The 8,957-nt window shown below is 47.8% G+C and overlaps 1 long non-coding RNA gene across 3 annotated transcripts; it reads right to left on the reverse strand.

The window, feature by feature from the left end:
* Positions 1-468: 468 nt before the first annotated feature.
* LOC115248383 (uncharacterized) lies at positions 469-7,687 on the reverse strand. 3 transcript variants are annotated; one of them, XR_003887286.1, is made up of 4 exons: positions 7,124-7,687; positions 6,914-6,967; positions 4,461-4,580; positions 469-530 (listed from the first exon to the last, which is right to left on the reverse strand). It is a non-coding gene; the product is annotated as an uncharacterized lncRNA (long non-coding RNA). The 3 variants fall into 3 exon arrangements; XR_003887288.1 differs by lacking the exon at positions 6,914-6,967 and having other exon boundaries at positions 4,461-4,577; XR_003887287.1 differs by lacking the exon at positions 6,914-6,967.
* Positions 7,688-8,957: the final 1,270 nt, after the last annotated feature.

Consider the following 8,957-nt stretch of genomic DNA (forward strand, 5'->3'; position numbering starts at 1 on the left):
GAGTGTGCGAGCATGTGCGCTTATGTGCGCGTAAGTGCGCATGTGTGCGCTTGCGGAACTTAATCACTTACACACTCACTCAATCTCACACTCACTCACACACAGACACACACACATGCACATTAGACCTTTCCAAATATTACGTTAAAAATCATTACGTGCAACCATGTGTGGCGGGGTGGGGAGAGGTGGAACGGGTGACGACAACGCCACCTGGGGAATTTCACCCCAGGAATTAACCGGAGAACAGGCACGCGCAGATAAGTTCTATTCCAGAGGCAGAGACGGGATCGAGGGTTATGCACTACAATTTTATTTCATCCAATACTCAACAAAATATAACTCGGCTGTATAAAAGTTAAATTAACAAAAGGGGTGGACAGGGCTGGGGCCCCACCAGCAGGTAAAACTCAATTAGGGGAGATAAACAAACTAAAAACACCCGTGCTACTGCAAACAAAACCACAAACGGGGGGTGTGATGAAAACGCCCTCCACCAGGGGTTGGGTCCCCGCCGTGGCCCACAGCACCTGTCCACAAAGAAAAAGATTAAGATTAAGATTAAGATTAAGATGGACTTTATTCATCCCCGTGGGGAAATTGAATTATAGTAGCAGCGAATGCAGAGTAAAGAGACTTTATCGTCCAGACCAGATCGTCTAAAACAACACAACGTCAACTAAGAAACGAAAAGAAACAAAACCTAAAAAGAGTAAATATAGGTTGATGATACAATTTACACGCTGTTAAGAGTCTAAAATGAAGGCAATAACTCCGTGGTCGCTTCGGCGGCACCACGACGTGTCAGCGCCGTTTCTCCGAGCGAGGGGAGAAAGCGAGAGAGAGAGAGAGAGAGCGAGAGCGAACAGGAGAGAGTCCCGAACTAAAGGGCGGAGCCAAAGCAGCCGTGGGTCCAGTAAGCGAGATAGTCCGTGCCGACTGTGTTTGGTGGCGCCACCACTCCGTGAAGGGTTCCCGCTGGGGCAACGCGACCCACTGACGCCAGGCGGCAGCAAACTGCAGCAAGAACAGCCCCATTAACATTTATCAACCGAGTGGGGGAGTCAGTGACGCGCGTGTGTGCTTTAGGAACTCATTCACTTACACACTCACTCAATCTCACACTCTCTCACTCATTCTCACACTCACTCACACACAGACACACACACACACATGCACATTAGACCTTTCTAAATATTATGTTAAAAAACATTACGTTCGAGTGTGCGCGAATGTGCGCTTATGTGCGCGTGTATGCGCGTAAGTGCGCGTGTATGTGCGTAAGTGCACCCTAACCCAATCTCACACTCTCTCACACACAGACACACACACATGCACATTAGACCTTTCTTAATATTACTAACCCTAACCCTAACCCTAACCCTAACCCTAACTCCAACCCTAACCCTAACCCCAACCCTAACTCCAACCCTAACTCCAACCCTAACTCCAACCCTAACCCTAACCCTAACTCCAACCCTAACCCTAACTCCAACCCTAACCCTAACCCCAACCCTAATGCTAATGCTAACCCTAATGCTAATGCTAACCTTGATGCTAATGCTAAACCTAACCCTAACTCCAACCCTAATCCCAACCCTCAAAACAAAACAAAACCAGTGAACAGAATAGGCCTGGGCTGGGACTCCTCCTCCAACATCTTAAACTTATCCACCCTCTTCACCCCATCCATCCACCAACGAAAACTTTTAGAACGAGGCCTCTCTTTCATTCCCCACCCCACCAAGTTCGACCGGGAGGAGCTTCAAAGGGACCTATACAACTTTCACAGAAAAATCAAATTAATTGACTACTTCCACCTCCACCCCAAAAACAACCCCATTAAATTCACTTACCCGTCACACTGGGGGCCGGAATCAAATACAATACACCACCTCACCAAGAAACTCATCCATACAAACACACAAGCCCTCAAACACACTACACTAGTTACAGACATTAAGGATAACATATCAAACTTAGAACGCACAGCCCTGACACAACTTTCTCACAACCCCAACATCATCATAAAACCAGCCGATAAAGGAAGCAAGGTGGTCATCATGGACCGACAACAATACCTCACGGAAGCGAACCGACAACTAGCCAATAGAAACCATTATACACCTCTGCCAGATACAATCCAACCCCAAATACAGCATAAACTCAGAACTATAATTCAGACACTCTACAATAAAAGATACATCACTGCCAAACAGAAACAATACCTCTTTGGACCAGACAATCCACGTCCACGATATTTCTACCTGCTCCCGAAAATTCACAAGCCACCGGATACCTGGACCATCCCCTTTGAGGTTCCTCCCGGCCGACCAATCGTCTCAGACTGCAATAGCGCCACATATCATCTCTCCCAACACATCGATCATTTTCTAGGCCCCCTCTCCACCCTTCACCCCAGTTACATCAAAGACACCTACCATTTCATCAGCACCATTCAACCCATGGCTGTTCCGACACATTCCATCCTTTTTACATTAGACATAGACAGTTTATACACTAACATAGACACTACACTTGGCTTACAGGCACTACATAGAATATTCAACCAACATCCAGACCCCACTAGACCGGACAAAGAATTATTACAGTTAATAGAACTCTGCCTCAAGAACAATGACTTCCTATTCAACCAACAATACTATTTACAAACACATGGAACAGCCATGGGCCAAAGATTTGCCCCTTCATACGCGAACCTCTACATGAGTGAGTGGGAGCGAGAAGCCCTCAGCAAATGCCCCCTCCGACCAATTCTTTACCTCCGATACCTGGACGATGTTTTCGGCATCTGGACATATACCATCCCACAATTCATGGAATTCATTAACACCCTCAAAAACCATCATCCATCCATCAAACTCAAACACACAATAGACACGCAAGAAATTAACTTTTTGGACACCACTGTTTTCTTCAACATCACCCAGGCAACACACAAAACATTACAGACAAAAGTTTATTTCAAACCAACAGACACTCACGCCCTTCTCCATAAATCTAGCTATCACCCAAAACACTTTTAAAGCTATAGTTAAATCTCAGATAATCCGATTTCATCGCATCTGCTCAAACATAACTGATTTCCATAATGCCACCAGCACACTCTTTCAAAGCCTTCGCACAAGAGGGTACTCAAAACGCCTCCTTCGTAGCATCAAGTACGACACACTGGCCTCTCTCGCTCCCACTCATTCTGGACACCTTACTACAACACCTATTTCCCTACCACTACACTCAGTCACTGACCTCAGCACAATCCCTTCCCATAAACCTAACCTCACCTCTCTTCCTGACCCCAACCCCAATCCCAATCCTAACCCTAACCCCCACCCTCTTCACAACCCTAACCCTAACCCCAACCCCCCTCCTAACCCTAACCCCAACCCTCTCCCTAACCCTACCCCCAAGCCCAACCCCAACACCACTCCTAACCCCAACCTTCACCTTCCTCCAAACCCCAACCCAAACCCCTACCCCAATACCCCTCTTTACCCTAACCCCAACCTTCTCCCTAACCCTAACCCCAACCCCAACACCCATCTTTACCCTAACCCCAACCTTCTCCCTAACCCTAACCTGAACCCTAAACCTAACCTTCTCCCTAACCCTACCCCCAACCCTAACCCTAACCCCAACCCTAACCCCAACCCCCACCTTCTTCCCAACACTAACCCCAATACCCCTCCTAACCCTAACCCCAACCTTTTCCCTAACCCTACCCCCAAGCCCAACCCTAACCCCAATACCCCTCCTAACCCTAACCCCAACCTTTTCCCTAACCCTACCCCCAAGCCCAACCCTAACCCCAAACCCAGCACTTTTCCAAACCCTAACCCTAACCCTAACCCTAACCCTAACCCTAACCCTACCCCCAGCCCTAACCCTAACCCCAACCCCCCTAAACCTAACCCCCACCTCCTCCCTAACCCCACCCCCAACCTCCTTCCTAACCCCAACCCTCACCCCAACCCCCCTCCTACCCCTAACCCTAACACACCCACAAACATAGAGGGCAATTCAGGGAGAGTCCCGGACCCACAGACCTCAGCCTTCCCACAGAAATCACAAATCATACCATTCATTTCTACTTTTTCACATAGAACCACAACCCTACAGTACACCAATAAACAAAACTTTTCAACCATACTACACCAACATCCGGCCTTCTATAACCACAAGATCATCCTAGCACACAGAAAAAACAGAAACCTCCATTCCATACTCACCACATCCAAATTCCCGGACCAATTCATCACACCCCGACCCAGACATAGCCAACACTACCGAAACAGAAAATTCATTCAAAACACATACACTGGTACAGGGTTCCCCACGCTAGGCCTCACTTCCATCCATTCCACCAACGTAGTCTACATCATCACATGCACCCTCTGCAATAAACATTATATAGGTGAAACACAAAATTCCATACATACCCGTCTAACACAGCACCTGTACAATATAGCAGGAAGTCGACTTGGCACCACCCTTGTCCGGCACTTCCAAGAACATCCAGTCAGCCACCTTATCATCTCGGCGCTGGAAACCAATAACTGCTGGACAGTGGGACAGAGGAGGAGAGCGGAACGCATATGGATCAACAAATTAGGCACAAAGACACCACATGGCCTCGATGAAAACATCCCTAGAACTTATCTTTCCCAGTCAGCCAATTTAAACAACTTAATATTCTTACAAGCCGAACCAGTCTCTTATCTACCTATTGATCGACTTATTTATCTTCTACCCTGCTTTTATTACACAACTTCGTTTTCTCTACTTTAATTCTAATTTATTTTTAATTTTATTTTTAATCTGACTGGATTAACCTGCTCTCCTCCTCCCCCTCTTCCCCCCCCCCCCCCCACACCCGGCCTCGAACCCTGACTCCTATTGAGAGACAACTCTGACCTGCACACCTTGCCATCAGTCCGATCAGTAGGCCAGTGCACAGAAAGTTGTAACCCAAACCCTGAACCCCAACCCTAACCCAACTCCAACCCTAACCCTAACCCTAATGCTAACCCAACTCCAACCCTAACCCTAACCCTAATGCTAACCCTAACCCTAATGCTAAACCTAATGCTGAACTTAATGCTAACCTTAACCATAACCGTAACTCCATCCCTAACCCTAACCCTAACTCTAACCCTAACCCTAACTCCAACCCTAACCCTAATGCTAACCCTAACTCCAACCCTAACCCCAACCCCAACCCAAACCCAAACCCTAACCCTAACTCCAACCCCAACCCTAACCCCAACCCTAACCCAAACCCTAACCCTAATACTAACCCTAACCCTAAACTTAATGCTAACCTTAACCCTAACCATAACTCCAACCCTAATCCTAACTCCAAGCCTAACCCTAACCTTAACTCCATCCCTAACCCTAACCATAACTCCAACCCTAACCCTAACCCTAACTCCAAGCCTAACCCTAACCTTAACTCCAACCCTAACCCTAACCCTAACTCCAACTCCAACTCCAACTCCAACTCCAACTCCAACTCCAACTCCAACTCCAACTCTAACCCTAACCCTAACCCTAACCCTAACCCTCCTGGTTACTTCAGCAGGGAGGCTCAGGGAACCTTCTCCCAGCTGGCGCTCAGCTCAGGTGGAGCACTGAGGTGCAGCAGGGTGAGATGGCAGCAAAGATCCAGCTCATTTTGGGCTGTTTGAAGGTTCTCCAGCCTGACTGGGGGGCCCAGAAAAGGCTCCTGAGGTGGCCTTTACTGAGTCCTTCAGGAGGCGAGTCCCTCCACACTGTCCAGTGATTTACCCTAACCCAAACCTTAACCCTAACTCCAACCCTAACCCTAACCCAAACCTTAACCCTAACTCCAACCCTAACCCTAATACTAACCCTAACCCTAATGCTAACCCTAACCCTAACTCCAACCCTAACCCTAACTCCAACCCTAACCCTAACCCTAACCCTAAGTACGACACACTGGCCTCTCTCGCTCCCACTCATTCTGGACACCTCACTACAACACCTATCTCCCTACCACTACACTCAGTCACTGACCTCATCACAATCACTTCCCATAAACCTAACCTCACCTCTCCTCCTGACCCCAACCCCAATCCCAATCCTAACCCTAACCCCCACCCTCTTCACAACCCTAACCCTAACCCCAACCCCCCTCCTAACCCTAACCCCAACTCTCTCCCTAACCCTAACCCTACCCCCAAGCCCAACCCCAAAACCACTCCTAACCCCAACCTTCACCTTCCTCCAAACCCCAACCCAAACCCCTACCCCAATACCCCTCTTTACCCTAACCCCAACCTTCTCCCTAACCCCTAACCCCAACACCCCTCCTTACCCTAACCCCAACCTTCTCCCTAACCCTAACCCAACACCCCTTCTTACCCTAACCCCAACCTTCTCCCTAACCCTAACCCCCAACACCCCTCCTTACCCTAACCCCAACCTTCTCCCTAACCCTAACCCTAACCTGAACCCTAAACCTAACCTTCTCCCTAACCCTACCCCCAACCCTAACCCTAACCCCAACCCCCACCTTCTTCCCAACCCTAACCCCAACCCTAACCCTACCCCCCAGCCCTAACCCTAACCCCAACCCCCCTAACCCTAACCCCAACCCTCACCCCAACCCCCCTCCTACCCCTAACCCTAACCCTAACACACCCACAAACATAGAGGACAATTCAGGGGGAGTCCCGGACCCACAGACCTCAGCCTTCCCACAGAAATCACAAATCATACCATTCATTTCTACTTTTTCACATAGAACCACAACCCTACAGTACACCATTAAACAAAACTTTTCAACCATACTACACCAACATCCGGCCTTCCATAACCACAAGATCATCCTAGCACACAGAAAAAACAGAAACCTCCATTCCATACTCACCACATCCAAATTCCCGGACCAATTCATCACACCCCGACCCAGACATAGCCAACACTACCGAAACAGAAAATTCATTCAAAACACATACACTGGTACAGGGTTCCCCACGCTAGGCCTCACTTCCATCCATTCCACCAACGTAGTCTACATCATCACATGCACCCTCTGCAACAAACATTATATAGGTGAAACACAAAATTCCATACATACCCGTTTAACACAGCACCTGTACAATATAGCAGGAAGTCGACTTGGCACCACCCTTGTCCGGCACTTCCAAGAACATCCAGTCAGCCACCTTATTATCTCGGCGCTGGAAACCAATAACTGCTGGACAGTGGGACAGAGGAGGAGAGCGGAACGCATATGGATCAACAAATTAGGCACAAAGACACCACATGGCCTCAATGAACACCCATAGAACTCATCTTTCCCAGTCAGCCAATTTAAACAACTTAATATTCTTACAAGCCGAACCAGTCTCTTATCTACCTATTGATCGACTTATTTATCTTCTACCCTGCTTTTATTACACAACTTCGTTTTCTCTATTTTATTTCTAATTTATTTTTATTTATATTAATTTTAATTTTATTTATAATCTGACTGGATTAACCTGCTCTCCTCCTCCCCCTCTCCCCCTCCCCACCCACACCCGGCCTCGAACCCTGACTCCTATTGAGAGACAACTCTGACCTGCACACCTTGCCATCAGTCCGATCAGTAGGCCAGTGCACAGAAAGTTGTAACCCAAACCCTGAACCCCAACCCTAACCCAACTCCAACCCGAACCCCAACCCTAATGCTAACCCTGATAATAACTCCAACCCTAATGCTAACCCTAATGCTAATGCTAACCCTAATGCTAACCTTAACCCTAACCCTAATGCTAATGCTAACCCTAACCATAATGCTAATGCTAACCCTAACACCAACCCTAACCCTAATGCTAACCCTAACCCTAACTCCAACCCTAACCTTAACTCCAACCCTAACCCTAACCCTAATGCTAACCCTAACCCTAATACTAACCCTAACCCTAATGCTAACCCTAACTCCAACCCTAACTCAAACTCTAACCCTAACTCTAACCTTAACTCCAACCCTAACCCTAACCCTAATGCTAACCCTAACCCTAATGCTAACCCTAACTCCAACCCTAACCCTAACCCTAACTCCAACCCTAACCCTAACCCTAACTCTAACCTTAACTCCAACCCTAACCCTAACCCTAATGCTAACCCTAACCCTAACTCCAACCCTAACCCTAACCCTAATGCTAACCCTAACCCTAACCCTAACTCCAACCCTAACCCTAACCCTAACTCTAACCCTAACCCTAACCCTAACTCTAACCCTAACCCTAACCCTAACCCTAACTCTAACTCTAACCCTAACCCTAACCCTAACTCCAACCCTAACCCTAACCCTAACCCTCCTGGTTACTTCAGCAGGGAGGCTCAGGGAACCTTCTCCCAGCTGCCCCTCAGCTCAGGTGGAGCACTGAGGTGCAGCAGGGTGAGATGGCAGCAAAGATCCAGCTCATTTTGGGCTGTTTGAAGGTTCTCCAGCCTGACTGGGGGGCCCAGAAAAGGCTCCTGAGGTGGCCTTTACTGAGTCCTTCAGGAGGCGAGTCCCTCCACACTGTCCATTTATTTACCGTAACCCAAACCTTAACCCTAACTCCAACCCTAACCCTAACCCTAATACTAACCCTAACCCTAATCATAATGCTAGCCATAACCCTAATGCTAACCTTAACCCTAATGCTAATGCTAACCCTAACTCCAACCCTAACCCTAACCCTAATGCTAATCCTAATGCTAATACTAACCCTAATGCTAATGCTAACCCTAATGATAACCCTAACCCTAAACTTAATGCTAACCTTAACCCTAACCCTAACTCCAACCCTAACCCTAACTCCAACTTGAATCCCAACCCTAATGCTAATGCTACCCCTAATGCTAATGCTAACCTTGATGCTAACCCTAACCCTAACTCCAACCCTAACCCTAACCCTAATACTAACCCTAATGCTAAC

The sequence above is a fragment of the Takifugu rubripes genome, unplaced genomic scaffold, assembly GCF_901000725.2.
Source record: "Takifugu rubripes unplaced genomic scaffold, fTakRub1.2, whole genome shotgun sequence".
In the NCBI taxonomy this organism is placed as follows: domain Eukaryota; kingdom Metazoa; phylum Chordata; class Actinopteri; order Tetraodontiformes; family Tetraodontidae; genus Takifugu; species Takifugu rubripes.